The following is a 24,766-nucleotide window of genomic DNA, read 5'->3' as shown; positions in this document are numbered from 1 at the left end:
AGATTCCCTGTCTACCGTCTCAATTCTACTAACTGCTCTGTCCACAGTGTGTTGGTCGTATCCTCGCTTTAAAAATCTCTGTCTGGTCACATTTACATTCTCCTTGAATGTGTCCTCTTCACTGCAAGTTCTACGAACTCTGACAAGTTCTCCAAACGGAATGTTTCTGATCACCGAACTGGCATGTGCACTAGAGGCGTGTAGTACAGAGTTACATGAAGTTTCCTTTCGATATAACTTGCTTTGAACACGACCATTCTGTACATAAAAAGTGATGTCCAGAAAGTTAATGCTGTTCCTACTATGTGACATGGTGAACTTCACATTGTACGGGTTGTCATTGAGATATACAAAGTAGTTAGCTAGTTCCTCGTCAGTTCCGGACCACAAACATATCACATCATCGATGTACCTCCCCCAGAACACGATGTTGTTGGTCCAAGGGGAGGCACATCGGGCCCAGGCATGCTCCCTCTCATACCACCCCATGAAGAGGCAGGCATACGAAGGAGCAAACCTGGAACCCATCGCGGTACCACTGATCTGCTGGTACCAGCGATCATCAAAGAGGAAGTAATTGTTAAGCAAGATAAGATCTATCATCTGCATAATCATTTCATTTTGGGAATAGAGCTGGGCATCTTCTCTATCCAGGAATGATTGCACCGCTATTTTCCCATACACTCTGTCAATGCATGTGTAGAGGCTGGTGACATCTAGTGTCACGAACCTAAGGTCATCCGACCACTCGAAGTCGTTGAGCTTGGTCAGAACGTCCTTGCTATCCTGAACATAGGAGGGAAGGCTCAGCACGTATTTCTGCAGCTTGAGATCGACATAATGGGAGAGGCCTTCGGTGGGTGAACCCACCCCCGAGATGATGGGTCTACCAGGTGGGAACCCCTCCCCCTCCTTATGAATTTTGGGGAGAATATATATACAAGGATAAGAGGGATTGGAAACATGTAAGAATCTGAATTCATCCTCTGTTAATAAACAGGAATCCTTCCATTCACATAGTCTCTGATTGATGGTATTCACAACAAGTGGTACTGGATTGCTCTTTATCTCCCTATAGTTTTTACTGTCTGATAGTTGCCGTTTAATTTCACCAAAATAATCCACCCGATTCATGATCACCACACTTCCCCCCTTATCAGCCTCTCGTATCACAATGTCAGGGTCATCTTTGAGGTTTTTAAGGGCTTTTCTTTGAGAGTCAGTTATATTAGACCTGTTTCTAGTATATTGTTGGTTCGAATTTTCAAGCTTGTACAGGTCTTCAGTGACCTTTTTGTAAAAGGTATCTATATTGGGGCGGTAACCAAACGTGGGAATAAATTTGGATCTAGGATGGAGACCACTATCGTCGGAGATTTCTTGGTCAATACCCAATTCTGCCATGAGGGCAGGCATGTTGATCTGTTCCTCCTCATCCAGTGTCATAAGACAATGGACAGCACGGATAGAGGCAACAGTGTGTTCACTCTCGTCCATCCGATTATTTGGAACAGCACTACCCGCGGGTCTATTGGAGAAGAAATTCTTCAATTTAAGGAGTCTGGTGAATTTAAACAGGTCAACATGTACATCAGTTAGATCACCACTCCACGCGGCAAGCACCAGAGGGAGAGGCCAGACGGGAACAGCAAAGAAATCCGTCAAGAACCCCGGAACCAGAAAGCACAGGGAGCCGTAGCAGCAGGAGAAGGACAGAACACGAACACGAGCCCGCAAGGCCAAACTGGAACCCCCAAAACAGCAACCAGGCCAGGGGAACAGGAAGAAAAAGCCCAATCCAAGGCACAAGGGGAAGCCAACCAAAGGGGCACGCCAAAGGCACACAGGAGAAAACAGAAGCGTCCCCGGAACTCAAACAACACAGGGACACAGGGAAGCGAGAACAGCCCAACCCCAAAGGAAACAAGCATTTACAATGCAATGGTCTCGGCATTATTAAAGGTAGAGCTATTGGCATTGCTCATGACATTTTTTTTTAAAACATAAATAAATGGTATTGTCATTTACAATGGCAATGGGTGAGCATTAGAGAGTACTAGAGATTATTCGCGGGCACAGAGCCACACACACAAAAAGCCACACACACAGAGGCACCCACACACACACAGAGCCACCCAAACACACACAGAGCCCTACCCACACACAGAGCACTACCCACACACACAGAGCCCTACCCACACACACAGAGCCCTACCCACACACACAGAGCCCTACCCACACACACAAAGCCCCCCCCACACACACAGAGACACAACTATGCACCCACGGATTCCTCAGGGGCAGAATGCTAATAGTTTCAAAACAAATCCTTTTCGTCCCTGCCCAACCTCGAGAATTATCTCCCTGCAAGTAACAAGCACCAGTGTATTAAATAATTGCAGTCACATGTGAAAATGTAACAGTCCGCGTGAAAGGCAAAAGAAAAAAAAAGTCCGCTACTGGTTATTGCAGCTGGAGCAATGGTAAAACTGTGAGGGGGTGCAACCACATCAAGTATGAACTGCAAACACAAACTCTGAACAACCACGAGCATGAAGGTGGCTGGATAACGTAGAGCAAGCTCAACTGCAGTCACCGACTATTTATTCAGTGACTGAGCCTTGTAGTGCTTCAGAGTCCTGTCAGCAAGCGAGGGAGGACAGGGGATTTGGCGCAAAAATTGGAGCTGCTGGTATAGACGGGGAGACCACAGACGGATGTAGGGAAAACATACACACTGGGGCACAAAGTAAAGGTGCTCACAGAATGTGAAAGTTGCGGCAAGGGGCCCCTAAAGAGCATGGACATGGGTTGCAACAATTGTTTTAGCAGATAACTGTGCAGAGGGCATTGAAGCAGCGTTTACATGCAGCTGGCACACACTAGGGGTGTAACGAGCAGGTGAACAAAGACACAGGGGTGGACTAAAGGGTTATAGGAAAAGGCAGGGCCCGGGGAGAATCAATGGCTGCGGGAGCGACCTGGGAGATCAGTGGCTGCATGAGGATCTGGATTTCCTCACTCAAAAGCGGAAGGAATGGGTGGCAGCGCCGGAGTTTGAAAGCTGCTGCTGCCAAAATGTGGTGAGCCTGGCCAGTCGGGTAAAGATTCCATAATGGCGAAAGATGAAGTGGCTTCGGTCCCTGGGTCACGAGCCTCCATAGCGGACATCTTCATGGCAGCGGGAGGGGGAGGGGGGGTGGGGGTGGGAGGGACAGAAAGACCTCCGCAATACTGGGGTCTCAAAGGGACAAAGAAAAAATACAAAGCCCGAGCGTCGCTGGTTTAAAAAAAATAATTGAATCCCCACAGGTGCCCCTGTGCTCCATGCGGAGCTCTGGTGGTTCTGTGAGGGTTTTTGCTGGTGGGGGCTCCGGACCCATTTGTGGTGGTGTGCTCGAGACCCCCGTTGTTTTTTTTTTTAATTAAACCCCGGAACCCCGCTGTGCTCCATGTGAGGGCTCCGGGCTGTTGAGGCGGGTTGGGCGGGCATCCAGGCCCAGTTGCAGCGGTGAGGGGGGGGGGGGTCAGGAGAGCAACACAAAAACAGGATCACGGACAGGGGAGCACAGAGGCACACAAACCGGAACACAGACAGGGGAGCACAGAGGCACACAAACCGGAGCACAGACAGTGGAACACAGAGGCACAAAAAACGGAAGACAGACTGCAAATAACTCCTTCACGACCCCAGTCACTACATTCCCGACACACAGTACTCACCTTATAATTGTTCTTCACCCTCGCTGAAATGGCGGCGCTGCAGTGCTAGTGCTTCTCGCCGTGCATGCTCTCGGGAGGGAGGGCACACTCGAGCCGCAGCGGTAAGGGTAGAAGGGAACTTGGAAGGGGGATCGCAGGGAACCGACGTGAGCCAGGGGCATGGATGCACTCATTGCCTTCTGCCACTGCCGAATCCCACTGCGATCTCTCACACGGTATGCGGCCTCCCCCCACCCACTTCACGACCCCAGTCACTACATTCCCGACACACTCAGTGCTCATGGAAATTGTTGAGCATACACTATGCACAGTTTCACTAACCACGAGGTGATTGTACGCCCAGGGGCACCCGAGGTGCATGCAGCTGCACTTTTCTCCATTAGCTGCTCGCCCCATAGTCTCCTTAACATCGGCCAGTCAGGAGTGGGGGTCGCGTTCCTAACACACGTGTGTCTTCGGAAATACACGGAATACAAAGTGCGTGCAGCAGCGCTGTTCATTCATCCTCAGCAGCCCCCGAGATTCCTACTGAAACAGCAGAGCCAACCATGACAAGAACTCACCTTGTAATTGTTCCTCACCCTCGCTGAAATGGCGGCGCTGCAGTACTTGTGCTTCTCGCCGTGCATGCTCTCGGGTTGGGCAGAAGGGAACTTGGAAGGGGGATCGCAGGGAACAGAAGTGAGCCAGGGGCATGCTCTCGGGTTGGGCAGAAGGGAACTTGGAAGGGGGATCGCAGGGAACCGAAGTGAGCCAGGGGCATGGAAATATGACCCCGAACTACACCGGATTGACCGGGGAGGGAAGGAAAGCAGAGATGCGGACTCCTCAACCGGTGAACCAAAATGGCGCCAGCAACTCCGAAATTTTTTTCCGATTTGGGGGCGTGGTTTTGATGTTCTGAGTGACAGGCAACGTCACTGTCTAAAGAACATCAAAAATTACGCCCCCAAATCCGAAAAGGACGGGGCTTGTTTGGAGTGACTCATCTCTCCTCCAATGGCTGGCCTCCGTTTAGGAAGCCAGCCAATGAAGGAGAGATGGGGCACGGAGGCGGGACCTTCGGCGCTACTCAGACTCATTAAATCTCCGGCCTAAGACTGCGCAAGCGCAGCCTTTTAGGCCTTCGACCTAAAAAAGGGGAAACTCACACCCCTCCAAGGGCATAAGCGCACCCACCAGGGGCGGAGCAACCGCAGCGCAGGGGGGCCCGAGCAACAGGGGACCACCCCAGCAAAAAAATCGGGCCGGAGAACGCCTGAGAGAGCCAAAAGGAGGGGGCCAACCCGAACGAAGCAGGGGGCCCCCACCACCGGAGAAACACCCCAGAAGCCCACCAAAGGCGGAACTCCAAGAGGAGGAGAAAAGGACTCCAAGGTGGCAGGAAGAACGCACCACCAGCCCACCGCCCCGACCAGCAGAACACAATCCGCTGAGGAGGCACGGGGAAGGCAAACCAAGGCAGCAAGCACGCAACAGCAACCCCAGCAGCAGAAGAGCCAAGGCAGCACAGGAGACCAAGCGACCTGCGTACACGAGCGGATGAAACAGTGCAGGAAAACAGCACACACCCTAACTCAACCGGCAGGGAGAAGCCCAGAGGACGACAACCACCAGCAACAGTCACGGACAACAGCAGGCAAAAGACGGAACCATGTCCAGCAAGCCAACCCGCCCATACACAGCCCGAACCGCCACATAGCGCACAAGGACAGTGAACAGGAAAGAAACAGGGACATTCGATACACGGCACTCACCTGGGAGGCAGGAAGAGGGCCACAACAGCACACCAAGGCAAGACCCACACCGGCCACAGGCAGGGAGCCAAGGACCAGGCCCAGGAGGAACCTGCAAAAGAAAGACAGCAGGAAAGCCACACAAAAAAAGAAAGAAACAGGGACCGCTACGCGGTACTCACCAGAAGGGCAGGAGGAGCGCCCCAACAGCTCATCGCCCCCCAAGAAACTGCCCAGGCGCCCTCCAGGACATCAGCACCAGGCAGAGCAGACCACACCACTGCGACATCAGGGGAAGACACCTGGGGAAGACAGTCAGCAGCCAGGCAAACACACCCATCAGAAGCGGGGCACAGTGGCCGACATTGCAGGAAAGCCCAGGCCAAACAAGGCACCGAGCGAGGCTGAACCAGGAAAGAAGACTCGGCGCCCGTGAAAGTGGCCGGCATCGAGAACCCATGACCCGGGACACCAGGGAACCGAACCCCAGGCTGCCTGCAACAAACGGTGAAGTGCCGGACCCCACAACCCCGCAAAGCACAGCCAGTAATGCGAGCCAGGGCAGCGACTAAACGGAAGAAATGGACAGTGTCTCAACAGCAGACCAGCACACACATCGGAATACGCCCGTAGGGTACAGAGAGAGCCAACACCGCAAAGTGGGACTCACCCGGAGTGGGGGCCGCAGCACCACGAACCAGGCCCCCACACACCCAGCCGGCACCAGAATCCATATTCCACATCCAGCGCCGCGGCACCAACAACAGGAGCAGCGCGTCTCCCACCCGGCCAAGCTCGGGGAGACGTGCACAGGCGACCCGGAAGCTCCATCGGGAGACGGCGAACTAGCCGCAAAGGGCCAGCAATCCGGAACAGCAGCCAGGAAGAAGCCCCGCAACCCAGCAAGCCAGGCAGACCAGGAGGCAGACACACCAGGAACAGCACCCCTGCCCGCGAAGCCAGGCAGCCGGGCAGGGGGAGCAGAGAAGGACCAGCACGCCACCCCAGCCCAGCAGGAGCAGGTGCAGGTACAGCAACATCACAGCACACAACAACCTTTCTTTCGGAGACAGAAAAAAAGAACAGGCTGCATGCTGGGCTGGTACCGCTTATGTACTCCCAGTGGGAGGGAGCAGGTAGGGTATCCCAGCATGCTCCTTTTCTTTTTTTCTGTTGTGGAGATGGTCATCTCCATATTTTAAGGAATGGGACGAGGTCAGGAGGGACCTGGGGGTAATGTGGAGTTATGCCAACGCCCACCCCTACCATTTTCCCAGGCTGACTCCCCTGCAGCACTTCCCAGCTACTCCTCTCTTCTGAAGTCTCCATTGACTGCTCCCATTCCACATCCACTTTCTCCTGGTTTTCCCTGTATTACCCTGTGCACACACTGCCTCCCATTCCACCTGCCTCCTCCAATTACTCTTACCATCTGCTAAAGTCTGAATCCCACCTGCATACTTTTGCTCTCCTTCTTACACTTGTGCCCCTCCAAGCCCATCTTTCCTCTCTCCATCGCCTCTAACTCACCATCTCGACAGACTGCCTTCAACTCCACACGCAACCTCTCTACTCCGTCTCCAACCTCACCACTGACCCCAGACTGCTCCTGCCTGGCACTCTCCCTCAAGCAACTACATTTTGGCATATGATGAAACGTGACTTTAAATGCACCGTTTTAACTATTTTCTTCAATATAAACGGTGGCGTCAATGACCCAAATTATCCATGCAGCAAGGCAAGGTGCCTGTTAGAGCCACGCAGTGGGTGAGGAGTTGAAATGACCAAATTTGACTGAGGAGTTTTTGGTCCCAGTTTGGCCCTGACAACCTTTAAGTTATACCCTATGTTTTTGCATCTTCACACAATACTGATGCTGTGTTACACTGTCAGCCTTTGCTTAGCACAATTCAGCCACTTGCTTGTCTTTATAGTGTCTCTCAAGAGCCCTGAGAGTGCGTGTTTTTGATTTTTTGTTTACTTTCCTTACTTGAGGCGCTGTGCACAGGAATCGTTGTGTTAGGTCTGTGTAACATTAAGTCTCTTTTGTGTAGTGGTTTTGTGACTGTTCCTATTCATGTAATAGACGTGCAACGTTATTGTGCCTGACGTTGCTCGTATGGCGCCTTCGTGGTGTGTGTTTTGTGACACAATGGGTAATTTTGGACCAAAAATTCCTCCTTTGCCTGTTTCAATCCAAAGTGTGTGATTGAAAACATTACAACAGAATCCAGGCATGTCGGCCATTTTCCAGCTATCAGCAGGCATCGAGACCCCTAGGGCTAGTCCTCAACTCGGTAACTACGGCGTTAGAGCACATTAGCTCAAAATGTTTCCCTCTCAGCTTTTACGAGACGAGGTTGTTATTTCAGCTTTAATTTGAAAAGAAAAATAAATTTATCGCGGATTATCTTACCCTGGCGTCCAGCGGTTTCTTCCCCCACCCCTTTCCAGGAAAGGTACAGTAGGATTCCTTAACATCTGGCAAATGAAAACTGCACAGAATGCCCAGTGGACAGAGAGATGACTAAACTGCGAACTCTGGATTTTCATTTAGAGCTTTTACTGTTCTCACAAGGTACTCAAGCGAGTGAAAGACTTGTCAAAGTGAGCGAACGAAAAAGTTTGTTACTAAAGCTGTTATGCCCATGAGAAAACAACGAGAGCAAAACACATTTATTTAGTTTCTGGGAAGTGTGTTTCACCCGATTATTATCTAAATGCTAATTATTGGGGATTAACGTCAACTAACTGATTTTGTGCCTCAGTTGCATGCATTATTGGCACGTTTTAAAGTCTCGCCTGAGATAGCGATTGAAACGATCTATTGTTAATTTTAAAAAAATGTTAAAAGGGTTTTTTAGCCCTACCATTACTTACCATTGGTTGACCTCATTGTCACTCTCACTTTCTTCCTTTTCATGGGTGAGCTCGTCTGTACATGTGTGATTCACTGTCTGTGTTACTTTTCCTTCTCTTGGGGCATGGACCAAGTTTTGATTGGTTTCTTGAATAGTCACCCCCACACTGCTTGCGCTTGGATTGTGGTACTTTTTGTGGGAGTGTGTATTGTTTATTTTGTATGTTCCTTTTACAGGCTCCGATAGAGCACTATCAGAATGAGTTTCTTTTGTGCCCCTACTTTTTGCTCATACATGTTGGGCCCGCCGGTCCCCTCAATTGCTGTTAATTTACTTACAGATTTTTCATAACCTCATTTCCAGTAGGCCACTTTTCTCCTGCCAGTCTTTTCTGAGACACATAACAAAACTGTTTGTTGCATTTTAATAAAGCTACATGTTGGAGCATTCATTTAGGGTGCATTATTTTGTGACCCATACTCGTTTTGGTCACATTCTGTGTAAGGCCCCCTTCTTAGCCAATATGGGAAAACCAATGCAAATTACGTTTTTAAATTGTACCAATTGGTGATATCAGCTCTTGCCTAAGTGCATGTGTATGCATGCTGTTAGCAGTTAACTGGTTACCGTAATGCCTCAAAAATACACCATACATTACTCATACCCGGGGCTTATTCTCCATTAGGGCTCTAGGTCTGCGCCCCCCTGAAAATATTTCATTCACATTCCTGTACAAATATTAAATAGATTGATTTATTTAGAGATACAATGGTGTCTCTAAACAAATCGATGTCTGTAAGTCTGGGCTGCCTGTCCCAGACTGCCTGCCTCTCTCTGAATCAGGAGATGGAAGCCAGGCAGTAAATCAAGTTTCTGAACTGTGAGGCCTGACGCAGGGGCTTTCTGTCCCAAAGCCCTTCATAATGAATGATTGCCATGGTATTCTATGGCAATATCCACAGTAGGCCTGTGACGCGGTCGGTGTCATGGTTTGGGACGTTGGAGCCTCCCTCCCTGGTTGAGAGTAGCTGTCTGTCATTTACAGGCATAGATCCCACCCTTTCACATTTGTCAGACGTAGGAGTGGATGCAAGCTTTGTGGCATGTACAGGTGTTTTGGTGCCTTGTCCTCGGTAATGGTAAGTGTTAGAGTGTGAATTATTATGTGTTTTGTTCTGAGACCCCCTCGCCGCACTAACCTCCCCCACTGTGACACCCCAGGCCCTTGGCTGCAGGTCGCTTGTAGCTCCATTAGAAGTGGACCTGCGTCATTTCTCCCCCGTGAAATGAATGCAACAGGCGAGCAGGTCAGTGTTCTTGTTCCCTTGTGAAGTCGATACAACTATCTGAGTCAAGTGTGCGTACAATACACAGTTATCTGCTGTATGATATTAAAAATGCCCCGAGCTTCGTACCTGTAACAACATTAATGCTAACAATATGGATTGATTTATGAACAATAAGTGCTAAAAATGTTAAGGCGATGCATGTCAGCGATTTAGTTCCTCTCTTGTTTCAAGCTTTACTTAATCTTGCCGCCCTCGAGAGTTACTTTCTGTATTTTTTTCCGAGCATAGTTTGAGCTATTCAGGTATTTATGGGAGCTTTTTTTTTTTTTTATTTCAAATTTTTTTATTGAATTGAATAAGTTTCACATGTACATTGTATACAGTTGTCTTGTGATTGAGAGCTCTGCCGCTGACTCTGAAGCCAAAGCAAAGTGCCTGTCAGTGGGTTGGCCTCTCTGCAGAGCACACAGGACAATGGTTCATGTATTCCAGTTGTAATTGCAATTTTGTGAAAATGTGTGTGAAGGAAGTGCACAGATGACATAATATTTACAGGGCAAAAGCAAAAGCAAAATAAATTGCTTAAATGTGAGTGAGTGCAGTGTATGTTTGGACGTGGTGAAGTGAGGGAGATGCAAGGAAGTGCACTCAGGGGAGAGTGATATGAGCATGCTGAAGAGGAAAGAGATTTGGTTGAAGATGTGCAGATCTTTTTTTCAATTTTTAATTCTGGAGGAAGATCCAGTCTGGACCCCACGTTTGTCCATTAAGCTTGTCCATGTAACTCAGTACATAAAAGTCATACCAAACTTTTACGCCTCACCACTTTCAAATGTCACTAGCCACCATGACTCATACTATAACATATTGTACAATAACACACAATATCATACCACACCAAACCATACAATACTAAACAATAGCAGACCATTTCATAACATACTATACCATGTAATACTGTAACAGGCCATGCTTACCATACCATACCATACCATACAGGCTATACCATACTATAAAAAGACAGGCATACCATACCATACCATACCATACCATACCATACCATACCATAAAGGCTGTATCATCTCATACTATCAAATCATTTCACCTTTCCCTTTTATCTCTTCCCACCCCTGAATCCTCAACTCACCCGACCCTCCCTTTACCTCTACCCACCCCAGAGACCTAAAGTCACCTTCACCTCTTTTTACCTCTACCCACCCTTGAGTCCTCAAATCCCTCTCATCTCCTTCTACCTCTACCTCTACCCATCCCTGAACCCTAAACTTCCCATACCTCTACCCATCCCTAAATTCTAATATCACTGAAAAATATATACATAAAAAGTATGTTATTTAAAAAATACTTATCTACATGGTAAAGTACTCGGTGGTATAGGTATACATACAGTTAATCAATCGATGATTTGCATAACGCTGTTTATCACCCTGAGGGTATTACGGTGCAGGGGTGCTGCTATTGGGTGTTTTCAGTCAACCATCCAGGGTTTTAGGCTGTCTCTGAACTTCTGTAAGGTAGGTGTAGTCTGGAGGGGGAGTGGGAGGCCATTCCAGTTCTTAGCAGACTGGTAGGAGAAATTGCGGCTGCCGCTTCTTCTTTTGTGGAAATGGGGCGTGTGGGCGAGTGACAGGGAGGCAGAGCGTAGTTGTCTGCCGGGCTGGTGGAAGTTCAGTCTGTGGTTGAGATAGACTGGTCCTTTATTGTGCTGGTTATTGTAGGCATGGGTCACCAGTTTGAACTGGCACCTTTTTTTGACGGGAAGCCGGTGAAGCGTTCTGAGGTGGGGGTGATGTGGGTTCTTCTCGGGAGGTCAAGAATGAGCCTGACCTCCGGGTTTTGGATGGTTTGCAGTCTCTTTAGTAGTTGTGAGGTGATGTCCATGTAAAGGGTTTTGCCATAGTCCAGGCGGTTTGTGATGAGGGCTTGGGTGACTGTACATCTGGTGCTAATTGGTAGGCATTTGAATATTTTCTGGAACAAGCGGACGGTGAGGAAGCAGGCTGAGGAGACAGCATTTATCTCCTTCATGGTGAGCTTGTTGTCAAGTATGATGCAGAGGTTTCTGGTGTGGTCAGTGTGAGTGGGCATGAGCATGGGGCCCAGTTATGCTGGCCACCAGGAGTCATCCCATGGGGAGGCGTTTCTCCTGAAGATGGCACCTCTGTTTTGTCGCTGTTGAGTTTGAGGCATTTGTTTTGAATCCAGCTGGCTACGGTGGTCATGCACCTGTGGAAATTAGTTTTGGTTTTTAGTAGGGTTTGAGAATAGAGAGAGGAAGAGCTGAGTGTTGTCAATGTATGATTTAATGTTCATAGCATAGGATTTGACTAGGGTGACTATGTATGTGTAGAACAGAGTTGGACTCAGTGAGGACCCTTGGGAAATGATGCAGATGATGTTCTTTGGGCCTGAGGTTTAAGGCAGGTGGCAAACACTTTGGGTACTTCTGGTGAGGAAGGAGGCGATCCATTTAAGGGCATTTCCTTGGATCCCCATCAAATGGAGTCCCTTTAGGAGGATGTAGTGTTACACGGTGTTGAAAGCTGCAGAGAGGTCAAGGAGGATCAGTGCTGCGGTCTCTCCCTGGTCTAGGAGAGATCGGAAATCATCAGTGGCTGTGAATAGTGTGGTTTCTGTGCTGTAATTAGTGTGGAATCCCGATTGGGATGGATCCAGGAGGTTGTTGATCTCTAGGTGGTTAGGGTGTTGGCTGTTTGTTGCTTTCCTTAGGACTTTAGCCAAGAATGGGAGCAGGGAGATGGGCCAGTTTTTCTTTAGCTCTTCTGGGTCAGCTGTAGTTTTAATAGCAAAGGTTTTACTGCTGCTTGTTTCTATACTTCCGGGAAGGAGGCAGAGGTGAATGATGAGTTGAGGATGGTGGTAAGTACCTTACTTATGGTGTTACTCCCCAGGTTGAACATGTGGTGGGGGTAGGGGTTCCTTGTTGCTCCTGAGTGGATAAAACTCATGATATTAGCACGGTCAGCGTGGTTAGTTGATCCCACATAGTAATTATAGTGTTTGAGGTGGAGTCACAGCTCTTTAGGAATTTGTTGAAGTTGTTGCTGGTTGGTTGGCGGTCAAAGTGTTCGTAGATGGTGGTGATTTTGTTGTAGAAGAAGCCTGCGAGTGTGTCGCAGAGCTCCTGCAAGGGAGTGACATTGTTCTTGGTTGCTCTGGGGTTGCTCTTTGATGATGCTGAAAAGTTCCTTGCTATGGTTGGGGCTAGTTTCAAAGTGGGTGACTAGGTCTTCCTTTTTGGTGTTTTTCCAGCATATGCAGTATTTATTGCGAGGCACTTTGAAAATGGCTTGGTCGCTGGACTTTTTCGTGTTGTGCTAGATCCTTTCTATTCGTTTGCAATTGCACTTGGAGGACTTAGTTCATGAGTGAACCAGCTGGTGTATTTGTAGGGCCTGCCTTGTTTTGCAGGTTTGAGAGGTATGACCATGTTGATGCATTCGGTAATCCTTATGTTGACATTTTGGACGGCCACCTCAACGTCAGTGGTAGTGTCCAAGGGGAGGTATTGAGGGTGTTGATCCATAGATTTTCTGTTACCTTGCTCCAGCTCCTATGGGCAATGCAGGTCTGGTTGGCGGCTGTGTTGGGGGGGTGGGGGTGGAGATGGAGAAGTGGGCGACTGAGTGGTTGGACTAGTTGATTTCCGAGGTATAGCTGTATTTGAGGCTATTGCTGGTTGTGAAGATCGGTTCCAGAGTGTGTCCAGCTATGTACATGGGGTAGGAGGCGATTTGGGTGAGGGCGAGGTTGTTCATGCTCTTGATTAAGTTGTTGTGTTGGCACCATTTCGGTCATTGATGTGGAAGTTGAGGTCCTCGAGGAAGAGGAAGTTCTCGGAGAAGATGGCCAGGGGACCATGTAGTCGGAGATGTCCTTGCAGAAGGTGGGGCGTGGTCCTGCTGGACGGTATGTCAGGGTGCACCTGATGAGGCCTTATCTTCTGTGTTGAGTTTAAAATTGAGGTAGTTCATGATGGGAGTGGTGTCTCCGGCGGCTTCTGTGCATTTGAGGGACACTTTGTGGATGATGGCTATACCACCTCCGTTATTTGTTAACTCAGTCTTGGTGTATAATCTTGTAGGCGCTCGGAGTAGCAGTGGCGATTTCTGGTGGAGAAGTGGGCTATGTGTCTGTGAGGAAGATGACGTTGGGATGGGGGAGGTGGTGGTGTCCCAGATTTCTATGGGGTGTTTGTGAAGTGATCAGGAGGCATTGGATGTTGATTTGGTTGGTGGGTATGGACTGCGTTCTGAGTGGGGGTGGGTCGATATTGCGGGAGAGTCGGCAGAGTTGGCAGGAAAACGGTCCTGGCGTTGATCGTGGGGAAGTGAGGTTGCAGAGGTTGCTGTGAGGTTGTGGATTCATGGCAGTAACTCACCTCTGTAGTAGCTGTGGATGGGAAGAGATCCAGGGATCCTGGCACTGGGCGTGGTCCAGGCACGTACACGTACTGACAGGCTTACCTTTGTTGTGCCGGTGGCATGGCCAAGCTGTGGCCTCTATTAAGTAGGTTCCTGGGAGGAAGCAGGGCGCGGGGCAAGGTTAGGAGAGGTTGGAAGCGGGAGGGGGAAACAGGATAAGTTTAAGGCGGCAATCAGAAATCACGATTAGGAAAAAGATGTAAGGTTACAAAACAGAGGAAAAAGAGTCCCAATTGGCGGGAGAGAAGGTCCTGATTAGGCTGGAGGAAAATAAGTTTATGGAGGTAAAAAGGAGGCAAAAGGTTAAAAATTAGGCGGAAGGAAAGAAGGTTTATTGAGGCAAAAAGGTTAACAAGTAGACGGAAGCTAAACAAGGTTAATTAAGGCCAAGTGGGCAAAAATGCTAAATGTTGGCAGGAGAAAAAACGGGAGAGAAAGAATGTTATTTAGGCAAAAAGGTTAACAATTAGGCGGGAGGAAAAGTAAGGTTTATGGAGGCAATAATGGGGAGAGACTGAGAACAGCAGATGAGGTGTTTTACTGACAGCCGTTACAGGTTTGAGCAGGAGCTGGGCCTGCAGCAGCGGAGAGAGCTGGCCCAGGGACCTGCTTAATGGGGTCGCACTGCGGACTCCATTAAGTAGGTTCCTGGTAGGGACGGTGAGATGGACTGGGTTAGGAGAGGAGAGAGGGGAAGCAGGCGGGGGAAAGAGGTCAAGTTTAAGGCAGCAATCAGAAAACATGATGAGGAAAAAGATACAAAGTTACAAACCTGAGGAAAAAGAATCCCAAGTGGCGGGAGAGAAGGTCCCGATTAGGCAGGAGAAAAGAAGGTTATGAAGGCAAAATAGAGGCAAAAGGTTAAAAATTAGGTTGAAGGAAAAAAGGTTTATAGAGGCAAAAAGATGAATAAGTAGGCAGGAGGAAAATAAGGTTTCTGGAGGCAGAAGGATACAAAAAGTTTAAATGTGGGTGGGAGAAAAAGAATGTTATGGAGGCAAAACATTTAACAATTAGGCAGGAGGAAAACAAGGGTTATGGAGGAAAAAAAGGAGGAAAAAAGGCTACATTTAAGGAAAAAATGTTATGGAGGCAAAATGGAGGCAAAAAGGTTAGCAATTCAGTGGGAGGAAGGCAAGGTTTCTGCAGGAAAAAAGAGTACATTTTAGGTGGGAGAAAAAGAATGTTATGGAGGCAAACAGGTTAACAATTAGGGAGGAGGAAAAACAAGGTTTATGGCGGCAAAAAGATTAAAGCAAGATTATGGGAAGAGGCTGAGACTAGCAGGTGAGTTGTCTGGCTGACAGCAGTTTCAGGTTTCAGCGGGAGCTCAGCCTGCAGCAGTGGCAGGAGCTGGCCCAGGGACTTATCTGCATGATAAAGGCTGCACAGTAAAGGTCCTGTGTGGCAAAGGCTGCGAAATAAGGGCTGTTTCCCCCGGGGAGGATTGTTTAATGCCCTTCAGTATGTTTGGCAGGCATCTCCACCCCTTTGAGAGTTTGCCCCTTCCTCAACACCGCTCCCACTGCACCCCATATTTTAGGGCTTGCCTCAGACAGTGCATACGCAGTCACTTGTGAGACATTGTGCTTACTTAGGGGGCCTAGGGCCAGTCCATTGCTTACTATTCGTTGAATTTATCATCACTCTCATTTTCTTGCTTGTATTTGGTCATCAAGAGTCGGCTTCACATATTTTTTCTGTGTTTGTCCTTACCCTGGTGCAAAAAAAAACTGATTTATTTTTTGATGGACGGAATGTGGAGAATGCAAACATTCACCCCCAGTCACAAGGATCTGGGTTCAGTCCATCATTCTTTTGCTCACCACATCACCCCAATTTGGACCCAGCCGTATGCAAATCAGTCTTGACCCTGTTCCTTATGGGAACAGTCCAGCCCGAACTGCCAAGCCAAGTCCTCTCTGGACCGGAAACAGGCATCATGGGACCAGTTTCAGAGCACCACCCTTCATCAGCCAGGCTAGCTTGCTCTCCATGTAACTGGAGTCAAGCTATGCTGGCTGATAAGGGCTGAAAGCCCAAAACCAGTCCTAGGATGCTTGCTTCCAGTCCAGGGAGGACCTGGCCTGGCAGTTCGGGCTGGACTGTTCCCATTGGGCGCAGGGTCAAGACTAATTTGCATATGGCTGGGTCCAAACTGGAATGGCATGATGAGCAAACAAACAATGGATTTAGGCCCAGATCTCTGTACTGGGGTGAATGCATGACATTATTCTACATTCTGTCCATCAATTGTTCTTTTTGCATGTGTCCCCCCGAGTGGGACAGGTATGCCCAGACGTGGGCCCCATGCTCTCCATGCCACTGGAGTCAAGCTATCATGGCTGATGAGGGTTGAAAGCCTGAAACCGGTCCTAGGATGCTTGTTTCCAGTCCAGGGAGGACCTGGCTTGGCAGTTCGGGCTGGACTGTTCCCATTGGGCACAGGGTCAAGACTGATTTGTATTAGGGTAGGTCCAAACTGGAATGGCATGGTGAGGAAAAAGACGATGGATTTAGGCCCAGATCTCTGTACTGGGGTGAATGTATAACATTATTCTGCATTCTTTCTATCAATTCTATCAATTGTTCTTTTTGCATTTGTCCTTACCCTGGAACACAGCCCAAGTACTACTTCCATTGTGCAGTGTCTTTCCACTGCTCGCCACTTTCAGAGGTACCTTTTTTCCATTTGCTTGCACCCCTTTCCTCTATTCCCCCTACCACATTATTGTTTATCCTATCCCCCAACCTCCTCCTGCATTATTGCTTGTCCGGTCTGCCCCTTCTCCATTGTTGCTTGCCTCATCCACCCACCCCCGCTCCCGCTTCATTGCTTTCCCTCTCCTGTCCCATCAGAAAGAAAAAAAACTGACTTCATGCCAATGGGTGTCAAGATACTGCAAAGATGCAAACAACACTATGCTCCCTGCTCTGCATGGTCTTTTGGTGCTGTCTTCATGCAGGGTCTAAACAGCGAACTTCAGCTCAGAGGTAAGATAATTAAATGTTTTGTTTTTGTGAAGTCAGAGAATAATACAATAATAAGAAAATGGATCCCTGCCCCTTGCAGTCAGTGCTGGCTGCGCCATAGCACTTTTTTCCCTAACTTGGAGCCATGCTTCAGTACAACATCGCTAAAAGAAATTGACAAAGCAACTAACTATCCGATAGGCAAGACCTATTTGCTTTGCCCATACTTGATTTATTATCTGGCACAGGCATGTACAACCTGTGTCAGTGGCATAGTAAAAAATGACGGATATCCCCTGCAAAATGTGATGAAGGGCCCATGAGTCTCCCATATCTCACAGATATTCATAGGCCTTGGGTGCAGAAATATTGTAATTTGCATTCAACTCCTAGTAGGCATCAGTCATAAAACAGGCACATAATGAATTTGCGCACTTGTTTAGCAGCAGCAGTAGTGTTTGAATGTCCCGTTTACATTTGCAAGCTGTGTATGCTGCTCATTGGCTCTCTGAAAACGTGCTTTAGCCGAACAGCGACAAAATTGTGTAAACCGGCATCAGGACAAATCACAGTAGCCCTCTTCAATAATTGTGTAATGTTCTCGCCTGAGCATGTCATTATAATAAAGAGGAGGGTGAGAGGAGCAGTCACTGTAAAGTCGTGGGCCCTAGACACACATACTGGAGAAATAAGGGCAAAGGCACAGTTGGTATGGTTACTAAGCATGGGCGAATTTTGCGAATTCGCGATCCGCGAATTTGCGGATTTGCAAATTCGCGGTCCGCAAAATTCGCGATTTTTTGTGCGAATTTGCGGATTTTTGTCTTTTTGCGTGTTCGCGGGTTTTTTTGCGTGTTCGCGGGGTTTTTTGCGTGTTCGCGGGGATTTTTGCGTCTTCGCGAGCCGCTTGCATAGCGAAGTTACCCATGCAGTCGTTTATGGGAGAGGGAGAGGGAGATAGATAGATAGATAGATAGATAGATAGATAGATAGATAGATAGATAGATAGATAGATAGATAAATAGATAGATAGATAGATAGATAGATAGATAGATAGATAGATAGATAGATAGATAGATAGATAGATAGATAGATAGATAGATAGATAGATAGATAGATAGATAGATAGATAGATAGATAGATAGATAGATAGATAGATAGATAGATAGATAGATAGAAAGAGAGAGAAAGAGAGGAAAAGAGAGAGGGAGAGAGGGAACGAGAGAAAGAAAGAGATCTCTGAAGGGCCAGATTCCTGAGTTGCCCCTACAGAACATACAGCTTTTTATTTTTAGCAAAATGCATATGAAAATTGTGCTGTAAAGGTCTCTTTTAGTTTAATCCCTCCTGACAACTCAAAATGGGTGTATTTGCCATCCTCTCCCTTCTTTCTGTTTTTTATATCTGTAAGTGCTTCCTGATGAGGTTTAATTCCTTAGACAGGTGCCTCGTTGCCTACTTGTAACTATTCTCTGACCCTGCTTCAAGGGTCAGAGCAGGGTCAGAGAATAGTTGCAAGTAGGCAACGAGGCGCCAGGAAGCAATTAGCAGCAGGTGTCCAAGTTGAAGTTAATTTGTTTGTAACCCTTTTGTAAAAGGTTACAAAGAAATTTGGTTCAACTTTTGCACCTGCTGCTGTAACCCTTGCTTGGCTGAAAACTCGTCCCCGCTGATTCGCGGATTTTACCGCAATTTCGCGAGATTCCCGGATTGCGAAATCGCGGAAAATCCGCAAATTCGCCCGCGAAACGGATTTTACGCCCACCCTTAATGGTTACTAAACTGGCCACACGCAAGTGCGCTTGGGCTCATTTATTGGCAGAGCCACCTGACTGATGACACCTGTGTTGGATGGGTCGGGGCGTAAAGCCAGCCTCTAAAGAGTAGCGGATAAACTTGTGCCTGCCTGAACACTAGAACGTGCCCAGCAGGACACTACAGTCATGTCACTGCCAGTCACAGGTATCTGAGGAGGGGCCTGACAACTGAAGAACGTGTTATATTATTTGTGGCAGTCTAAACACTGGATCATTATTTATTGCTTATACTCGCGGCACTTTGCGTATGGTTGAGTTAATACCCATGTTTATTTGATATGATATTATGTTCTGCATATTTGAGATCGGTAGTTAGGAAGAGATTAGTAAGCAGTGTCTCTCATGACCTTCCTTTGACACATGACGGCGGGAACACACTTTTTTCTGAAAAGGAGCAAGGATGCTTACAACAGGTGGTTAAGTATCAGACAGCCAGGGTCTTAGAGCACCTCTGCAGATGAAGTCAGCCATCATGTCATCTTCTATATCAATGATATGTATTAAGGGTACAGCTTTTGGGTATCAGCGTACATCCTCCACCATTATGAGGAACTTAGAGCCTGATTTAAGCTTTGGTGGACGGTACTCCATCTCTCATGGGGTGGAGGATATTAACTCCACCACCCAGATGGACTACCGTCCACCAAATGTAGACTTGACCAGCAGGCCAGTTTTGTCCATGTTCCTTGAAGGGAACCCGCGTCACAAGGGTTCCCTTCAAGGTTCAAAAAGTTTGGTGGATGGCTTCCATCGATTTTCTAGCAGTTCACCAAACTCTAAAAGTGGGAGTTTGTTTCTTAAAAACAAAAAAACAAATGACCCCCGCAAACCCTTGGGGTTTTCTCCCATGGTTGGGGGGTGTATATTTTTTTTCTATCCCAGACAAACAAAAAAGGGCATTACATTGTCCACTATAAATAAGACGGTCAGTGCAATGGCATTCTTTTGAAGGCCACTACTGGGTCGGGCAGTTACTGCCATCTTGACTGATGAAGTCCTGTCTACCAAAGCTTAATTAGGCCCTTGGCCACCCTATTTAGAGCCGGGCAGACAGGATACTATGTCAAAATGTGTTGGATATCCCATCTGCTGTATTACAAGTGCCACAGACTGTAATGCACTTGTAATGCAGCAAATGTGACATCTGCCAAGTTTGTGACAGATTTTGTTTGCCAAAATTAGACCTGGGTGGTGAAATTCGCTCCGTTCGTGGAGTTTGCAAAGTTTTATGCACTCTGCGCTCCACAGATCACACGGAGTTCAGAAAAACTCTGCTCTGTGTGGTGGAGTTTTTTCCTCGCTCGCCAACGTTAAGTTGGCAAGCATGTGCAGGGAAAATTCAATGCTAGAGCACCTCCTAGCGAAATTTCCCAACGAGGGCGGTCGCGGATGGGCACGACCGCTCGCGTTGAGAAACCTTTGTTTCGCATTGAAGAAGATGCTGCTCAAGTAGAATTTCTTGCACTGCACGTGGTGCCATTCTCGCTGATATTACAGCACAGGAAAACACCTTGCGCTAGTAATCAGCATGAATGGCATGAAGTAGCACGCTCCCCTGCTTTCAGAACTCCGCTTAGCGCTGTATAGTTTATTTGTCACTTCATGGAGTTACGCGTAGGCCAGCCTAGCCAAAATTTAAAAAAAGCTCTTAGTTTACCATTGCCTCCGAGCAGTATGAGAGCAGGAATGATTGCTGATAAATGGCATTGTTTGCAAGTCTAAAAAACAGACAGAATCCACTTCTCGGGTATGGGGCGAATCCTCCGCAGTTGGGGAACACCTTTCTTGTTTTTGGGTCCCCTCATACACCAACAGGCCCCTTGGTGTCATGCTTCATCATCGGGGTCATCGTACCCCTCTCCGGGGTACGGCGTGCTGCGACCTACGGGTACGTGGGAGTACTTGATAGACTATGTGTGGTGTGGATGGGGGATTTTTATGTGAGTGTATGGTGAGGTTTTAATCTAGGTGAGGGTTAAAAAAGGACCTGGCTCGTGGGGTGACTAAAAAATATTTAATAAGTCCCCGGGCTGGTGCTATTAAAATTAAAGTGTGGGAGGTTATCATGCAGACAATGTGCATTACCTCCTCTCGGTGTGCGTCGACATGTTTCGGTGTAAAGACACCTTCTTCAGGACGGGGTACACAAATCCCCACCTTACTCACGTTTCTCTAACTTGTATTAGAATCTCCAATAAAAAGTGAGAACTACAGTGCAGGTAAAACAAGGTACCTAACAAAAACGTTGCTTTTTAGTCAACTGTTTTGATGTGATTGAAAAGCTTCATGAGCCAAACGTTCGGATCTGGTATGCTATTTAGCACGATTTCAGCGAGGAAATTCCTCCCGATCGACCCCTCCGTGGCTCCGGTGACTATGCGGGGGCTTATTAAATATTTTTTAGTCACCCCACGAGCCAGGTCCTTTTTTAACCCTCGCCTAGATTAAAACCTCACCATACACTCACATAAAAATCCCCCATCCACACCACACATAGTCTATCAAGTGCTCCCACGTACCCGAAGGTCGCAGCACGCCATACACCGGAGAGGGGTACGATGACCCCGATGATGAAGCATGACACCAAGGGGCCTGCTGGTGTGTGAGGGGACCCAAAAACAAGAAAGGTGATCCCCAACTGTGGAGGATACGCCCCATACCCGAGAAGTGGATTCTGTCTGTTTATTTGCATATGTTAAGGGAGAACGAATCCATTTCGATTTATTTTCTCTCTCACCCCTTTTGTTATTGATAATTGTTTGCAAGTCTGCCAATAATTTTTGCTGTCCATCCTGAGGATGACCCAGTACATGTGGTCAAAGAGCCTCAACTTGGTCTAGTGAACGGGTAGTAACTTGTTGGCTACTGAAGCAAATCCTCTTTGTGAAGTCTAGGTACCACCAACAAATTAAGGTAGCTCTTGACAGAGGTAAGTGGTGTTTCGAGGTTCAACCCCTCAACAGTACTTCTTCGACTGGTGTGGCTGTGGATTGCCGGTGTGACAATTAACACAAGGTCTTCCACATGGAATTTGTATATAGAGCTCCCTGGAAGATTTTGTGGCCTAGAGCATGAAGTCCCTTTCCATTACAGTCTCCTCCTTGCCAAGGAACAGTGCTCATCCAACAAGCCTTGGAAAGCCTGCCTTTTCCTAGTTACACTGGGGTACAGATCACCCTTTGCCTGGTAGTCTCTGACTTAAAGCGGGATGTCGCAAAGTGACATCACTCACCCTGTAACACTCATCAAATTTTAGGAAGTGAATACAAAAATCCTACAAAGAGAGAAATATGAGCAAAAAAATGATAAATAATTTAAAAAATCACACTGATGCAGGTAAAAGGCAGGACCATGAGTAAACGGGTTTGCAATGGCATTTCGCAGTAGTTTTTGGTTACAAGGCTACAGAATGTCTGAGATTCACTTCCTTGCTTAAGACAGGGATGTGAAATGAAATGAAATAGTGCATTTAATATAGCCATTGCTACTCAAACTAGAGTGTCCCGGCTCAAAGGCAGCGGGAAGAGTGGTTGAGAACTTAGGAGCACGTTAGATTTTGAAAAGCCAGGTTTTAAGGTTCTTCCTGAAAGTTAATAGGTCTATGGTTAGTCTCAGAGATTCTGGAAGGCTGTTCCACATCTTTGCACCTGGGAAACTGAAATATCTACCCCCTGTGAGAGCACTGCGTATTTTGGACATGAGGGCCAGATTAGCATTAGTGGATTTTAGGGATCTAGATGGGATATAGCGGTTAACACGATTACTCAGGTTGCCGGCTCCTAAGCCGTAGAAAGCTTTAAAAAAGATGACCATCACTTTGAAATCGATCAGTTCCTTCATACGTAGCCAATGTAGAGACTTCAGAATGGGGGTCATGCTTGATCTAGGTTTGGACCTCACGATAGCTCTGGCTGCCGTGTTTTGCACCACTTGCAGGTGCTGGATGAGACATTTGGGAAGACCGAAGTACAAACTGTTGGCATAGTCAAGTTTAGATCTCACCAGGGCTTGCACCACAATCTTACTGTTGTCTACTGATAGCAGAGGTAGGATTTCTTTTAACGGGTGGAGTATAGCGAAGGTTTTGGCTGCGGACGGAGGTGGCAGGTCTTTCAGCCACCAAGTGCTCTAGATGTACATTGTATGTTACAGAAAACATCTGTCTCCACTTACATAGATGCTAAACACTCAGGGAATGACTCTCTTAAAAGCTGAAATCCCCAAGGGCATTAGTGCTACTATGAAGGTCATAGTGGGTGCAACCGTGAGCTCTTGTGATTTCCCTTTCAGATGACCAACTTGGGACCTTACTAGTTTATCTTCATGGCTCATCTTCAACTGCACACGCCATCCTTCCCCCAGATGGCTGGTTCAACTACCTCCGGTTTAATTACTATTTTTCCCCACATGTAACCCAAAGAACACTGAAACTCTCGCAGGGTGATATGTAGCCCCAGATAAATATATAACGATAGTCTTGGAAGAGACCTGGTCAGCTTGTGTCCAAGGTATGCATGGCTGAGCCCAAACTGCTCATGGAAGCGCTTGGCCATTCTATTTTTTCTGTTGTGAATTATATTTGACACTTCTGCAGATGGAGGTGTTGGCATTGTGAACTCTGCAAAGGGTTTGTGTAGAGCTCTCCTCGCAGAACCTGTTTGTGCAGCAAGTTACAGGATGTAGTTTCACGGTTGGACATGACTCTGTTGGAAGTGGTAACCAAGGATGAAAGCGTAGGGGAGCCGGATGGGTGACAGCGACTTCTCCGAAGCAGGTCGATACAGACTCTGTATTCCTGGCTCTGAGTGGACGCTCAGCAACTGAGGGGGCACCTGTACAGTCACTTCAAAGCTCCCTGAAGCAACATCTAGATGACCTGACGCTATTTAAAAATAATGTATTGTATTGTATTGTATCTGTGCTTATATAGCGCAGCTGTCACCCTACGGGTATCCTGGCGCTCAGATATAATAACATCCAATCAGTGTGATGATGAGCAGAGCACGAAGCGTATTAGTCAGAGGAAGGAGCGTACTGATCAGACTTTCGGGAAAAGCCAAGTTTTCAGGCTCCTCCTGAATTGAATCAGAGTGGTAGCCTGTCTGATCCTCTGCGGCAGCTTGTTCCACAGCTGAGCTCCTACCACACTGAAGGCCCTCCCTCCTATCCGTGAAAGTTTACATTTCGTGGTTGCTAATAGGCTAGTACCAGAAGACCGAAGCTGTCTTCGCGGAAGGTACCAAGAGAACCTTTCTTGTAAAGGGATTGGGCCCGTCCCGTGTGATGCTCTTTACACCTGACAGAGTGATTTAAATAGGACCTTTTCCTTGATTGGTAGTCAATGTAGGTCTCTCAGAGCACGCGTAGATGACGCGCTACGCCGCAGATTCAGCACTAGTTTTGCCGCGGCAGACTGGACTCTTTGCAGCCCCTGAAAGATGTACTGAGGACCCCCTAGATACAAGGAGTTGCAATAGTCCAGCCTGCTCATCACTGTGCTGCTTACTACCAAGGAGCGCAGATCCTTTGGTAACATTGGTAGTATCCGGCGAAGCAGACGCAGCAGGCCAAAGCACATGCTAGCGGTCTTAGTTGCCTGCGACTCCATCTGGAGGTTCTTGTCTATTAGAACCCCGAGATTCCGTAACGTATTGGCCGGAGTCAGTGGATCCTCCTCGGGGGTAAGCCTAAACTCTGTTGGGCTATATGAGGACAGCCTCACCGGTGCACAATATAGCACCTCCGTCTTCCCTCCATTGAACTGCAGAGAACTCCTCTGCAGCCAATTTGCGGTCAGGCGCATACACTCTTGAAACCGATCCATGGAGACTGCCTGTTTTCCTTCCAAGGAGAAAGCCAGCTGCGTATCGTCCGCGTAGTTGACCAAGTCAACCCCGAACGACT

Source organism: Lissotriton vulgaris, chromosome 5, assembly GCF_964263255.1.
Source record: "Lissotriton vulgaris chromosome 5, aLisVul1.2, whole genome shotgun sequence".
In the NCBI taxonomy this organism is placed as follows: Eukaryota; Metazoa; Chordata; class Amphibia; order Caudata; family Salamandridae; genus Lissotriton; species Lissotriton vulgaris.
Note: the sequence above shows the minus strand (reverse complement) of the source record.